General features: G+C 40.9%; 2 pseudogenes; both read left to right on the forward strand.

Moving 5' to 3' along the window:
• The window catches only part of LOC101586979, a 92,462-nt pseudogene extending 82,137 nt beyond the window's left edge, over window positions 1-10,325 (forward strand).
• On the forward strand, window positions 8,211-9,331 carry LOC101590928 (annotated as a pseudogene).
• Window positions 10,326-15,767: the final 5,442 nt, after the last annotated feature.

A 15,767-nucleotide genomic window follows, 5' to 3' on the forward strand; every position in this document is an offset into this window, starting at 1 on the left:
AGAGGAAAGTGATCAATGATGTAGAGTGTGCCTAAGGAGAGTCACATGGAGAGAAAACATTCTCTCAGGCTTTCACAGAGAGCACATTGGCCAAGCATTCGCCGTGACTCATCCACATGGCTGACACTGACAAAGCTTCTACAATCTGAGGTACAGGATCTCAGGATACATCCTGAGGGGATTTCACTGACCTTATCAGACCCAAAAGCTACAACTCTTGTTGCATAAGTCTTGCTTTATCTTGGTCTTCACCATCCAACAGAAAAGTATAGAAATGAAGTATATGAAGTAGAGTATTTGGTCTTGCGCATTGGCACCATCGAGCTAGGATGAAAACAATGACAATGCGAGGAAGATATTCTCTTGAAGCAAGTTTTCTTCATCAGGAGTGAGAGCCAACAACTTGTGTTTCAATGATGGGAGGAACTGAGGGACAGAATGGAAAGAAGCTCTTCTCCTAGGAGCTTTCCAAGTAATTATGGGAGTTGTAGCTTATCCTACAGTGATGTCTTCACTGCTCCCTCTATCTACAGAACCGGGGATTGAACTCAGGCCCTTGTGCTTGCCAGGCAAGCACTTATTCTACTGAGACATCTCCCCAGCCCCTGAAATGTCCTTTCTAAGCACTAAAACATTTCACAATTTAAGTCCAAAGTCGTTTACATTAAAAAAAAAAAAAGAAACAAGTGGTTTACATTGAGAAAAATGTCTTTTTTTCTTTATAATGATAAATGTCCAACATATTAAATAGATACATGAGCCATATGCCCACGAACCAGTCTTATCAGTTGTCATCTGTTTCACCTACCTTCCTCATTTTCCTTTTCCCCGTCTCAATTGATGTATTTTAAAATACAGAGCATCATAGCATTTGATCTGTATTTAAGTATGTATCTTCAAAAGATAAAGAGTTTAAATACTAACACCCCCAAAGGTTGAGTTTCTTAATGTTTTCCAAGAGTCACTCAGTATTCAAACTTTCCTAATTGTGTTTTATTGTTTTGTCATCCCCCACCTTCCCTTCCTCTCTTTGTCTTCCATTCCCTTCTCTTTCCTTCCTTCCCTCATTCCTTCTGTCCTAGCAGTTACATCAGCTTTCAAGAAGGTGCATACATCACAATTTGTTGTTATATTTTTTGTTTATTTTAATCTATAGGTCTTTCTACCTTGTATATGCTGAAGAAATTGGATCTTTACCCTGAGCAGTTTCACCCAGTCAAAACTTTTCTAGATTTATGATATGTTTATCATGTGTTCTTTGTTCCCAGTATTTCCTATGAACTTGTCTAGAAGCTTAGTCATTCAGATTTAATGGTTTTTTGTTGTTTGGAGGTTTTTTGCAAAACAACTCCATAAGTGGATTGGAATACTTTAGGTACAAAATATCTAGTTAAGTCTATTATTGATCTACTTACTTTTATTTATTTATGTGTGTGTGTGTGTGTGTGTGTGTGTGTGTGTGTGTGTGTGTGTATGCGGCCAGCTCAGCCCACCAGGGGGCGGGGCTGGCTGGCATGTGGTGCTGGGGGATTGAACCGCGGTCCCTGATGCCTTGCCAAGCTTGTTCTAAGTAGGTGCTTTAGACCACTGAGCCATCTCACCAGCTCCCTACTTACTTTTTAAAATGGGATCTTGCTATGTAAGAGAGGCTCGACTCAAACTGACACACCTACCTTGGTCTCCTGAATGCTGGGTTTAAATGTATGTGCCATCAAGTCTGGCTTCATTGTGCCTTTTTAAACAATACAGACGCTCTTAATTATGCATTCATGATTTTGTTAGTATTGCAAAATTGTGATGTTTGTATCTATAAACAAAATTGTCCTCAACAAGTGTTAGCCTTGGCTTTGCAATTTTCAAGAAGAAAAATTAAAACTTTGTCAAAGTAGAAATGCAATTAAATTGATATCTTGTTGTAGTGGATTTATAACTGGTGGTCAACTTATTCTACCCAGCTGAGTTAAACTAGCATGGTGCTGGATGTGGGAGGCCTACCTGAGGAGTGCTGCCAGCAGCATAAAGGCAGAACAGGAGGAGCTGCCAGGACGCTGTTAGGGATGCTGTTTGGAGAAGGTCTTGGAGCTGTTGGAAGCTGCTAATTCTCTTTGAGCTGTTCTGCTGGAGGACCTTATCATGCCAGCTTTCCCAATGAACTTTGAAGGATCTTTGGTCTTCATCTTAAGCATCACTTCCTGGCTCCAGAGGAGAAGACAGTGCTCAGCCTCATGGAGAAGCTTGTCACATTGGCTTTCCTGATGGGAACACTGCTTTTCCTCATTGCTGGAGGACCTTGGGACCTCACTATTGCTGAGGATGGTTGTGGTATCTCACTGTTGCTGAGGATGGTTGTGGGGAGCTCTGGTGCTAGCCATGAGCTTTGCTTCCTGGCTCGAGTTCAGATCCCTCAGCCTGCTAGCATAGATCCTTCATCCCACTGGCATAGACATTCTAGTTTCTACCTTCTACCACTGACCTTTGGGCCCTTCCAGCACAGATCTGTGAAGTATGGTCGAGGCTCTCAGCTGGAGTCTTTAGTGTTTATGTGTGTGGAGAGATTTCCTGCACTTCTTGTATGTTTATCTTGGGTGATGCATTATAAAATACTATTATAAAATGTGTCCTGTATTATATTGTTTCCTTGTAAGAATCCCAAACCACACTTGCTCTCTAAATAATCTCTAATATATTCAAATTCTCTTTTAATATTATCTTTTTTTAGCTACATAGCAGTTATCTGCAACTTCCAAAATTATACATGCTATAAAAGAGTATTTGTAATTCAAAAACAATGTCTCTGATTATTTAAGATATTTTTTATTTAAGATTTTTACAGTAGCTTACTTAGTGGGTATATTTGACCTAAACTGAACATTTCTTAGGCAAATATGACCAACAATGATGTGAAGCTATTTATATCCACGTATTGTAAATATCTACATATTTTACTAGAGAAATACTGATATTGGGTTATAGGATCCTCCTCCACACACTGTTGAGGGTTTTATGCAGTGTAGCAATTCACCTTTTTAAATCCAAATGTAGCATTTACCTCTTTAAATACAAAATATTCTGAATTTTGTGCTCTTACTATGTAGCCTAGAGTGGCATTGAATTTGCTGTTATCTTCCTACCTCTGTCTCCTGAGTGTTGAGATTATAACCTTTTATTTTTAATATTTATGATTTGTTTTTGTTTGTGTTGTAGTACCGGTGATCAAACCCAGGACTCTGCACATGCAAAGCAAATAGTCTACTACATAAAATACAGGCAACAAGATATGGTGGTGTTTCCCTGTAATGCCACTACTCCAGAGGCTGAGACAGGAGAGTTGCTGCCAGTTCTAGGCCAGTTGGGCCTGTGTATTAAGGTCAAGGTCAAGCTAGACTCCATAGTAAGAGGCTGTCTCAAAAACAAAATGAAACACTATGCTACATGCCTACTCTGTATTATGAATTTTGAAACACATTTGTTCCCAAGTGTTTCAGATAAGGTATTGTGAACTGTAAGAAAAATACAGTAGCTAACATTTGTTGAGTGTTCATTATTATGAAAGGATTTTGCCATATTTTTAGGTTTGTATAAAGATCGTTTTATAAAGATCATGAATCATTCCCTCCCTCCCAACAGCCACACTGCAAGGTGTGGAATCTGTGAATGTGTCACCTTATGTAGCAGAAGGGACTTTACTGCTGTGATTATTTCATAGTGAGGTTACCCTGCATGATTGGTGGATCCAGTGAAATCACCAGGATCCTTCCAAGAGAGATGTAGTAGCATAGGAGAGTTAGATTTACACTATGAGGCATAGCAAAGGAGGATCATGAGCCTTGGAATAAGGTAGCTTGGAAAGGCTACAATAGGTGAAGCAATAGATTCACTCTTAGAGACTCCAAAAGGAATGTTGTCTGCTGACACATTTCACACTTCTGACCTCCAGAACTGCAAGCTAATACATTTGAGTTGTTTTGGTTTGTGTAAGCTGCTAAATTTTGGGTAAAAATTAACATAGATGCTCTTGGAAGCCCTGCAGACAATGAAGTGACAGTGGCTGTCCAAAGATCCATGGGAGGTCTGAGCAACAGACTTGACAATAGGAATGGATCATATATCAACTATTGTTAATCATCTATCCTTGGTTTGAAAATCTGTAGCATGTGTGTTGTTGCATGTTGCCCTGTTTCAGAGTTTCGTTCTTGCTTTTGTTTTTACTTTTCAAAGAAGTAAAGCCATGCTGTTATGTTGAGCTGTAGGGGACTCAGTTCAACAATTTCTGACATTGTCAGTGAAGTGGACGACCCAATACTATTATGGACTATTGGACTCTTTTAGAATATTTTGCTGAGTTAACACACCTATAATATTCAAATAACAGAACTAAACAAAAAAGGGGATACAGATGAATGTCCATTTTGTATCTGTGTATTCAAAATTGTTAGAATAGATAGTTACATTCTCTTAATGAACAGAGGGATTTGTTGTGATAGTGTTTGTAAATAGAATATCATGTCCTAATATTGTACAGCAATTAACCACTAGGAAGAATGTATGCAATGTGTTAATTATTGAAACTGTTCTACCAATTTGGTTTGAAACTATCTCACTATTATTTGTTTCTGAATAAAATTATGCAAAAAATAAAATAAAATAAAAAAATAAAGAATTATATTCTCATATAAAGAAAAAATGTCTAAAGCAAGGAGCAGATGCCCTCAGTGGAGAAGAAAAAAAAGTTTAAAAGCTGCAAGACTGGGCATGGTGGCACACACCTGTAATCCCAGAGCTTGGGAGGCTGAAAACAGGAGAATCACTATGAGTCTGATCTGGGTAGTGAGACCTTGTAGACCCTGTTGACCCTGTCCTAAATAAAAGTTAAAAAAAAATTCCACTGGAAGCAAGCTGATCTTATTTTGTCTGTGTCTTCCTTGATGAGATGTGAGTGACACAGGGCTGTCGACCTGGATCTGCCTAGAAGAGACTCTGCTCCTGACACTCCCTCATGTGTGGCAGGACCTAAAAAGAGAATAAGCATGTGGTACACTACAGGGTACCCAGAAGCTGAGACTCAATTCATGAGAATGAGTGGGAACTTCAGGAGCAGGGCTTCCACGGAGTCATCTGAAAATGATTGCTTCTCATATATTTGTCTGGCTTTCCAGGTGTTTATGTCAGGAGAACTAGTCAAGTACCAGTTACTGTGACACATGGAAGGCAGTGGACACTCCATTCTCCAAGAGTGCATGAAGATATTGGTAGAGCAGGAGCTGGCTGAGACGTCATCCCAGTGGCACGAGCAAAACACCCATTGTGTTAAAAAATAAATAAATAATAATGAAAAGCAGTAAATTTGTTTTCTACTTGCACCACATATTCAACTCATTCAGTGATAATATCATTTCAGAGCTACTATTTTCAGATAATGTATAAGAAAGAGGAGGGTATGTTTAGGGAGAAATAACATTGTCTTTTAATTAAAGCATAGAGGAATTGGTGATCTATAAAAAGTTGATTTGTGGAGGAATAAAGTTGGAGTGAGCCAGTGTAGGAGAAGCTCTGAATTTGGAACCAGTCCCAGCTCAGGTCCTTATTAGCATTATTGAGCAACTCAGCTAACCTCTAAAAGTCATTGTCCCTGGAATGGCTGAAACACTGTGTCAACTTGGGAAGTTTAGAAGTTTGCAGAAGCCACTCAGCAGGGGGCCAGGGTCCTCACTTTGTACACATCCTGAGCCCATGCAAGAGGAGGGCAGGACTTCGGTGTGGAGGGTATCCTGCGTACAATAAAGGGGAGAAGAGGCCTGCTCTCCCTTGTTCACTCTCATTGCCTTCCACAACTGTGAACTGTTGTCCTGTGCCACACCACCCTGACTTGGAGCCAGCGGATTACTGACTGAAACCTTTGCAAACTGTCAACAAATCAAACTCCCTTCCTTAATTTTAAGTGTTGAGTATTTTGTCTCAGCAGCAAGAGAAAAATAACTAAGACAGGCAGATATCAATATAGGGGGTACAACCTCGCCTTCCTTTTTCTCAGAAATAACAGATACAAAATTGTAAACACCCTGCAAATGCTAGTTTTGTTAGTAGAAACTTGATTTAGGAGCTATATGATGTAGAAGAACAAAAGCTACGTACTAGACGTGAATGTAGATGCTGCTCCCGATTCTCCTTCTCTTGTGGAATACCAATGACAGCTCCCATTTATGGCTGGTCTGCTACACACCTAAAACTATTTTGGAGATATTTCAAGATTTTTTCACAACTTATTCTCTACAGCAAAGTTAAATGATAGCTATTAGCCCCAAGATGTTGCAAATCAGAGAACCAAAGCTAAATATAATTAAGAATCTTGCTCAAGGTCAAATAAAAAAATCAAGAAGCCTTAGGACACCACACTATACATGACAATTTTTTTTTTTTTTTTTTTTTTTTTTTTTTTTTGGTACCGGGGATTGAACTCAGGACCCTGCACTTGCCAGGCAAGCTCTTATTCTACTAATCTCTCTCCAGCCCGACAAACTTTATTCTTCAGGCTTCAGGACTCTCCTCCATGAAATGAGGATTGTGAACTATGTCTTAATTTTTACATCTCTTTGCATCTAAACATGGCTAATCATACTACAATAGTTTTGTATTAAGTTTCAGTGAATTATTAAAAGTCTCATCCAGTTCCAAGTTCACATAATTTGCAAATATTCAATCCTAGGAGTATATTTGGTCTGATTTCCATATTCAGCTTCTGACCTGCTATCAAGGGACTTCAATAAGAACAGCGATTTTCTTACTTGTCTTAGTGTTTTACTCATTTTCTCCTGCACACTGGTGATCTTGTTCACTTTCCTGTGGTGAAACACAGTGTCCATGCCCACAGTGTAAAGGCGGAGAGATCTGTTTTGGGTCCCCCTCTTCGGACATGTTCAGCAGGTCCCAGGCAGGAGCAGGATCCCAAAGGAGCATAGCTAAGGACAAGGTGCTGGGCCAGAGCAGCCAGGAGGCAGTGAAGGGAGGAGCCAGAGGGGAGGCAGTGACAGGCCCATGTGACCAGACCCTCCCTCCTAAAGTACATACAGCTGTGAACTCATCCATGATTAATCCATTATCGAGTGGAGCACCGAGATGATCCAGTCCCCTTCCAATTATGTGACATGCTTGGGGCCACTGTAGATCCAAACTATAACACTGGTCATCTATTTGGTGTATCACTAGTTGTATCATCTCACAGCTTGTGAAAAGTTGAGTAAATGTACTAAGAAAGTATAATGTTTTTATTTTTTGTTTTAGTTTTGGTACAAGGAATTGCAGGACCTTATACTTGCCAGGCAGGTGCCTTTGTCACCAACGTCCCCAGATGAAAGGATGTTTTTAAGAGTTCTTTTACTGACCAAAAGATTCAGGAAGGTTCCTGAAGCAGAACCAGCCACTTCAGAAGTCAGCAGCTGCCCTGGGCTTCCAACTCATACCCACGACACAGCAGTTGCCCGTCACAAGGTTTGTGGTTCCCGGTGTTCTGGCTCTGCCTGCAACAGCAGGAAAGGAAGATGGGCCTGCACCTGGGGCTGTGGTCAGCACTTTGATTCAGAACTAACAGCACTCATACATGCCATCCTTGTGTTCTGGTCTTTCATGATGTATTAAAGGGTTGGTATTGCTATACAAGAACAACTGATTTTTCTCACTTTTTTTTTAAATGTATTTGGTACAGGGTCTCACTACGCAGCTTGGACTCATAGTGATCCTTCAGTTTTCAGGGTCTCCAGCCCTGGGGTTACAGGTGTGTGCCACCAGGCCCAGTCTTGGTGGCCAGCTCAGCGCACCTAGAGGACAGGGCCTGCATGGCAGATGGTGCCAGGGATCGAACCCCAGTCCCTGTGTTTGCCTAAGCAGGCACTTAGTCCACTGAGCTATCTCACCAGCCCTTTTTCTGACTTCTTAAGCATTATAGCCTGTACAAAAGGTAGACATAATAGTGAGAAACTACCTGGGCCAGTGAAGCCAGAAGTCAAGACTACTGAGAAGAAAGAACTATCTGAGACTCAGGTTTTAGGAACATATCATTTGAGCTCCAAAGCCAGTAGAAGCAATAAAAAGACCAAGCCCAGATGATGCAATGACAAATTTGAAATTAAGAATATCTGCCTCTCAGGCTGGAAGGAGGCTGCAGAAGGTGGGAGGCAGGAGCGGGCCCGGAGCTGCTGGGCAGGAGCTGCTCAGCCATGTCCAATAGTGAGAAGCTCAACCTGGACTCTCAGGCGCCTGCTGGAAGTTCAGGGCTTGTGGCCTGGAAAGAATGTACAGCTGACAGAGAACGAGATCCATGGTCTGTGCCTTGAATCCTGGGAGATTTTCCTGAGCCAGCCCATTCTTCTGGAGCTGGAGACCCCCCTCAAAATCTGCGGTGATGTCCGTGGACAGTGTTAGGACCTTCCTCAGCTGTTTGAGTATGGTGGCTGCCCTCTAGAAAGCAACTACCTCTTCCTGGGGGACAATGGAGACCAGGGCAAACAGCCTTCAGAGACCATATGCCTGCTGCTGGCCTATGAGATCAAGTACCTCAAGAATTTCTTCCTTCTCTGAGGGAATCACGAGTGTGCCAGCATCAACCATCTCTATGGCTTCTATGATGAGTGCAAGAGGCGCTACAACGTCAGATTGTGGAAAACCTTCACGGATGGTTCAGCTGCTGCCCCTTGCTGCCACTGTGGATGAGAAGATCTTCTGTTGCCATGAGGCCTATCCCCAGGCCTGCAGGCCATGGAGCAGATTCAGTGCCTCACGTGGCCCACAGATGTGCCTGAGTAAGAACCTGCTGTGTGACCTGTGGTCTGACCCCGACAAGGATGTGCAGGGCTGGGGCGAGAATGACCGTGGTGTCTCCTTCACCTTTGGGGCTGAGGCAGTGGCCAAGTTTCTGCACAAGCATGACTTGGACTTCATCTGCTGGGCACACCAGCAGAGGGTGGAAGATGGGTGAGAGTTCTTTGCCAAGTGCCGTCTGTTGACACTTTTCTCAGCTCCTAATCACTGTGGCGAGCTTGACAATGCTGGTGCCATGATGAGTGTGGATGAGACCCTCATGTGCTCCTTCCAGATCCTCAAGCCCACTGACAAGAACACGGGGAAGTATGGGCCGTTAGGTGGCCTGACCCCTGGAGGCCGACCTATTACCCCCCCCCCCGAAACTCGGCCAAAGCCAAGAAATAACCTCTGTGTGCCACTCCTCTACCTCAGATGGATTGATTGTAAAGAAATCATGCTGCCACTGGGGTCACAAAGGCCCTTCAGGCCTACCCATCATGAGGGACACGGAGCCTTGGTGTATTTTTTTTTTTAATGAATCAATTGCAGTATCCAATCCCCCAGGGCTCCCTCCCACCTGCAACTGTGGTGCTGCAAATGGGACCCTGGGGCTGAGGCTGCAGCTCAGGGCAGTGGCAGGCCAAATTGTGGGTTTCCAGCCATGCTTGGCCACAGGGCTGGCAGCAGGGTCCTGGGGCAACCCATCTGGTCTCTTGAATAAAAGTTAAACCTGGATTCTAAAAAAAAAAAAAAAAAAAAAAAGAATATCTGCCTCTCTAAAACAAGCACTTGATAAACTTAAATAGCCATCAGGGAATGAAGAAGATAAGAAGAAAATAGTGATGAAATTAAGATTGGGGCCTAGGGGAGACAATCCACTCAGGCCCCCCTCCTGTCCCTCTCTCAAGCAGGAGCTTTCTTTCCCTCAATAAATATATTCTGCTCATAAAAAAAAGATTGGGACCTCATGTAAAAATGGAAGATATTGGAAGACATATCAGGGTCTAGAGGGTCTAGTTTAGAAGAAGTCTGCATATATCATTCCATAGTACTGATTTTCCATGAGGGGATGAAATATCGGAGTTGTTACAAAAGAAACAATGCTGATTTTAATATGGTCTTGCCCAAGAAGGCTGTGCCACAGGGAAGGAAACAGATGTAGCCTGAAAAGGATGCTGGGAAAAAAGTTGTTCCCTGTAGATTGGACTGGCATCAGAATGGGATGAAGTCAACATTTCAACATTTCGGTATATGCTCAAAATTCACTTCCTACTGAGTCCAGTGGGAGCAAACAGTCCTTCGTTAAATGTGCACACTGTATTTGAAGGAGAGAATGAATCAAGATGTGAAATTATGGGGTGTGGTTAATCTAAACAACATCACATGACTATGACTGCTGTGAAGATTGAGGTTTCCATGAGAAAGCCGAACCTGTGCAGCGGGCAAGCCTTGAACTGCCTACAACCACAGAACAGGAAAAACAAAAAGAAGACTACAGATTGAGTGCTGCCTGTTGTGGCTTGCTGCTATAATCTTTTATTGTTGCCATTGTATTTGTGAATCTGGTATTTCAGGGTCATTAGTTCTTTCAAAGCCAAAGTCAGATTATCTTTTTTTTTTTAATGTATTTAGTACAGGGTCTACAGGGTCTTACTATGTAGATCAAACTTGTAGTGTCCTCTGTTCTCAGCCTCCCAAGGACTGGGATTACAGACATGCACCACTATGCCTGGTTTCCAGGTTATTTTTTTGTCTTCTGCCTTCCCTTTAAGATCTGTAAGACTCACTCCTAAAGCAAGAACTCGAGGACTAACTAATTAAGGGAGGGAAAGGAGAAGAGCTAGGAAACATGACAGTGACAAGCCATACAGTTATATGTAGAAGATAGGCAAGGCAGTGGTCCTGAGAATCTCCAGAAGATTTTTGAATCTAGCAGTTAATTGGAAAGATTCTCACCCTGACTAACTATATATACTGACACCTGTGAACTAAGCAACTGCACTGAAGATGGCAATTTGTAATAGTAGATTCATGCTTCGAGTGCCGGTCATTCTGGTCTTCTGAATACAGGCTGCTTGTCATGACATGCCAGTTGCTGCTGTGCTGTCTCTCAGGAAGATGATTGTTCAAAAAGAAGGTGGTGGTGAATGAAGGCAGGAGACAGGAAAACAAATGTTGTGGGACTGCCCTGCTTCAAGGTTGTATATGCTTAGGTTTTTGGACTTACATGTAAACATAAGAAGTATATAACTCTTTATGCCTATTTTTAAAATATATTCTAATTTTTAAATGTTTTTTCATCATATTCTTTGGGGACTTAAAGTTCAACATATCAATACTTGATGAAAAATACCTGTTCCATATTATACCTAAGATGTTTGATATGCAGACAGATAGTGAGGTTAAGCTTAACAGCCTAGGTTGTATGGTAATAACAATAAACTTCTCTTCTGGAGGGTTAACAACCTAAGTTTGCAGAACAAAATTAGAGAAAAGGGCGGGCCACAAGGAAAGCCAACATTTTGGCCCTAGCCTTCCAAGGTCTATTAAGACTCAGGACATATGAGAACTTGTACTGTAACGTCATGTAACTCAGTAGTGTCCCAAATTTTCTGATCAAGGAGATTATGGGGCCAAAGAGGAAAGTGATCAATGATGTAGAGTGTGCCTAAGGAGAGTCACATGGAGAGAAAACATTCTCTCAGGCTTTTACAGAGAGCACATTAGCCAAGCAATGGCCGTGACTCATCCACATGGCTGACACTGACAAAGGTTCTACAATCTGAGGTACAGGATCTCAGGATAAATCCTGAGGGAATTTCACTGACCTTATCAGATCCAAAAGCTACAACTCTTGTTGCATAGGTCCTGCTTTACCTTGGTCTTCACCATCCAGCAGAAAAGTATAAAAATGAAATATATGAAGTAAAGCCATGTTGTTATGTTGAGCTGTAGGGGACTCAGTTCAACAATTTCTGACATTGCCAGTGAGGTGGAAGACCAAATACTATTATGGACTACTGGACGCTTTTAGAATATTTTGCTGGGTTAACACATCTATAATATTCAAATAACAGAACTAAACAAAAAAAAAGGTATACAGATGAATGTCCATTTTGTATCTGTGTATTCAAAGTGGTTAGGATAGGTATATAGTTACATTTTCCTAATGAATAGAATGATTTGTTCTAATGGTGTTTGTAAATAGGATATCATGTCCACATCTTGTACAGCAATTAACCACTAGGAAGAATGTATGCAATGTGTTAATTATTGAAACTGTCCTACCAATTTGGTTTGAAACTGTCTCATTGCTATTTGTTTCTCAATAAAATTATGGGAAAATAAAAAATAGAAAAGACTCACTCTTGTCCCACTTGAAGAAGCTGGAAAGGAACTTGTAAACATAATTGCAGGATTTCTCAGTATAGTACAGTGTTAGGCACAAAAATAATGTAGGACTTTTTAAAAACTTTTGTCTCATAATTGGTAAAACATAAAATGTCCAATTGCAATAAAATATTTCATAGACTTTTTTGTGCCTACAAAATTTGAAAGTTTTTAGGGAAGATCTGATTGTCTCCACTATGTGGGCAGTTTTCCTAGGAGGATTAATTTTGAGATCAAATAGGTAAAACAGAATATGTGTTGACTAACAAAACTTTTTATAATTTAAAAATTAAATCAATACCTATACTGCTTGCCATGCATATGATTTAAAGTCCATGAAACAAAATTATAGAAGTATCAATTTGACTACAGTTTACCATTTTATAAAACTACACAATAAATGTTAAAAATCACTTTGCTAATTGTTTGAATAGTGTTATGACTATATTGCACCTGGTTTACAGTCTAAGTCTTTTAATTTTTTAGTTACCTATAGAAAGAAATATGAAGATTTGTAGAAACAGTGGAGTATGGGAAAGCAAATATATGCATTTTACTTTGTGAAAACTATTACATGTTAAATAAAATAGCTTAATTGGTTCAGAAAAAAAGAATCCCCTTACCTTCTAATATCCTGTGTCCACTGAGATGATACCAAAAAAAAACCCTTATTATCTTTCAATTTGTACAGACACAGTTCATGCTGCAGACATTGATTATTTTACCTTGGAGTCACTGGTACCAATCACAATATTCATTTCTTTATTTTTAAATTCATGTATCCTGGGGCAATAACACTACCAATGTGTAATTTCCACTGTGATCTGGTCTGAGAAATGAGAAGGGAAGCCTTCACCTCACTATTTTCTGAGATGAGATGTGAAGTTGGCATGAGGTGAGAGGAAGGACACACTGCTACCTTCCACAGGGAAGTAGACACCAACCTTTGAGATGGTGAGAGATCATTCCACAAGCACTAGGGGTAGGGCCAAACTGGAATAAACGCATCAAAGACATCACCAGAAGGCTTTCCCTCACCTCCATGATATTCATGCTCATCACAGATGGTCCGGCTGGAGCTATGTTGCACATGTGAAAGTCATAGAAACATTCGCGTATGACCAGCTTAGAGTAGAGGGAGCTGCACAAGTATTTGTGCTATCCATAAAGAAATGGGGCAACTCATCAGGGCAGACATTCTCTTCACACAACCAGGGGATCCAATAATGACCCAAACTTCCAGGTCTCTCTGAGCTATAAGTCCCTGATATTCTCTAACTTTAGGTCTCTACATGGGATGAGCAACTGACACATAGTGTAGGCTAACTTGGCCATCACCTCCAAATCATTAATTTCTCTCCTTGATTACCAACAAGGGTCTTAGAATACATAACAATATATTATCACTGGATAATTTCTTAACATTCTTGGAGACCTGAGATAGAGAATATCAAGTGTGTTTGACCAGAAAATTATTTGGCTGAAATACAAGTTGCAAGGCTCTCTGCCTTCTACAGCCTCTACATCCAAGTTGACCTCTTTTTCAATCTCCCGAATTTAAAATTAATGCAGCATCACTCTTCACTGCATGATTGCAGATTCTAAACTCTGAAATGTAATCATATGCAAAGTGCTAGTAGGGCAAAAGATCAAGGGCATGTATAAGGCAATCTGGCATATTCTGAGACCGAGTCAGAAAGGCCAAAGCAGAAAACAAATTGCAACTATCAAGGGCAAGAAGGAACAGCAGGGCCACACTTTATAAATACATTAGCAGAGGGAGCAAAGCACAGGCTCCCTCATTGGGGTGGTAGGAAGGGATGTGGAACACTAGGTAACAACAGAGTAGTGGAGGTATTAAGTGTTTCCCCCATTAGAGCATACTTTTGAGTAGTTTGGTTTGACTTTTGACATAACTGAAAGCAACATAATAATCAGAGACCTGCTTCTTACTGTACTTGAAACAGAAAGCAAAGTCAGCCTGATTAGAAAGTGCTTTCCCAACTGCCTACAGGGTACCACTGGATGTCTCAAAGTCACTGCAAGTTCAATCCATGCAAAAGAAAATTCATCACATTTTCATCAAAAAGAATCCCTCTCCCAAAGTGCTTTCTGTCACTGGCAATGACACCACCATTCCTTTTCCCAAATCTCCAAGCCTTGGAGCAATATCTTTGACTCATCTTCCTTCCATCCTCAACTTTATGATTGGCAACTTAGGTTCTTTCTTTCTTTTGAAACTGATGCTGCAAAACAAAAAGAATCTAATGCAAATTTTAAAAATAATAATAAACAAAACATTTTTTAAGAGGGAAAGAAGAACCTAAGTTGGTTCTCTTGATCTATTGATCTCCTGATCTGTTCCTTTCTCTGTACCCACTGCTTCCTTTAATTTTTCATCTGACCATTTAATGCTTGCACTACTGTCAGCTCCTTCTCAGGATCCACCTAGTTTGTGCACCATAGTTATACCATTGCATTTATTTTCCAACAACACAAGATTCCTGTCTTCTGTCTCACCAACTCTTAGTGTCATTTCCCCCAAAACTATGAGACCTTATGTCATGTGCTGTGCCACTGCTACTGTTATCTTTTCTATTGTCAGTGCCAAGCTTCTGAGAATATTCCATTCTCCCCCCACCAAAAGTGCAGTTAATTTCAAGAATTCAGCAGAGCACAAACATTAAATAGAAGCCTTAGAGCTCTGCTTCTTCAGACTCAGAGCTCTCGGGTCAGGCATCTGAGTTCTGATGCTCGCCAGCCACTTGGGCAACTAGAGGTTTGGGAAGTGAAAGGAAAAACAGGAGGAAGTGGAGGGTCTACAGAATTGACACTTCACACGATCAGCTTGGGCATTGTGCATGCTGTCCTTACTAATTAATCTCGACTCATAGAACCCAAAACCTATGTTCTCCGAGACTGGACACAACAAAGGTTTATCTCTCCTCCTTGTACCTCAGTACTACATGAGGCAAGGATGGTGTGAGAGGAGAGGGGAATGGGGAGTGTGGACACTAGGCTTCCTGAGTCCTGATGACCACTGCTTCCAGAGACAGAGACAGGCACAGAAATCACCACAGGAGCCTAATGCGGGCCAGGCCTGGAAGGAAGGTGCATTGCTTTAGCCCATACTCAACTGAACAGAGCTTGGTTAAATGGCCTAAAAATACCTGTAAAGTGTTGAGAAGTTTGGCTTTGTGCCCAGGAAAGGGTAAAAAAGCAAAGATAGTTTTGAAGACAAGTATGTTTTCTTAGCACCCAAGTAGCTACTCTGTTTTGGCTTCCTAGAATTTATTCTTTGCTTGGCCTTAAATCCTTTATTTATTTTTTTTTATTATCAATTTTAATTTGGGGAGCAGGAGAAAGAAAGGGACAAGAGGAGGAAAGAGGGAGAAAGAAAAGGAATAATAGTTCATTGAAGGAGGGGAGAAAAGGCCAGAAACAATGGTTTTTGAGGTGAGAGCTTTCTGAGAGCCATGTGCTTTATTTTATTTTTTATTTACTTTTTATTGAGAAATAAATATGAATGAGAGTTTCACAGCTGATTAATAGGACAGTTTTGATAGTCAATACACTGTACATTG

Source organism: Octodon degus, unplaced genomic scaffold (assembly GCF_000260255.1).
Source record: "Octodon degus isolate 3935 unplaced genomic scaffold, OctDeg1.0 scaffold00013, whole genome shotgun sequence".
NCBI lineage: Eukaryota > Metazoa > Chordata > Mammalia > Rodentia > Octodontidae > Octodon > Octodon degus.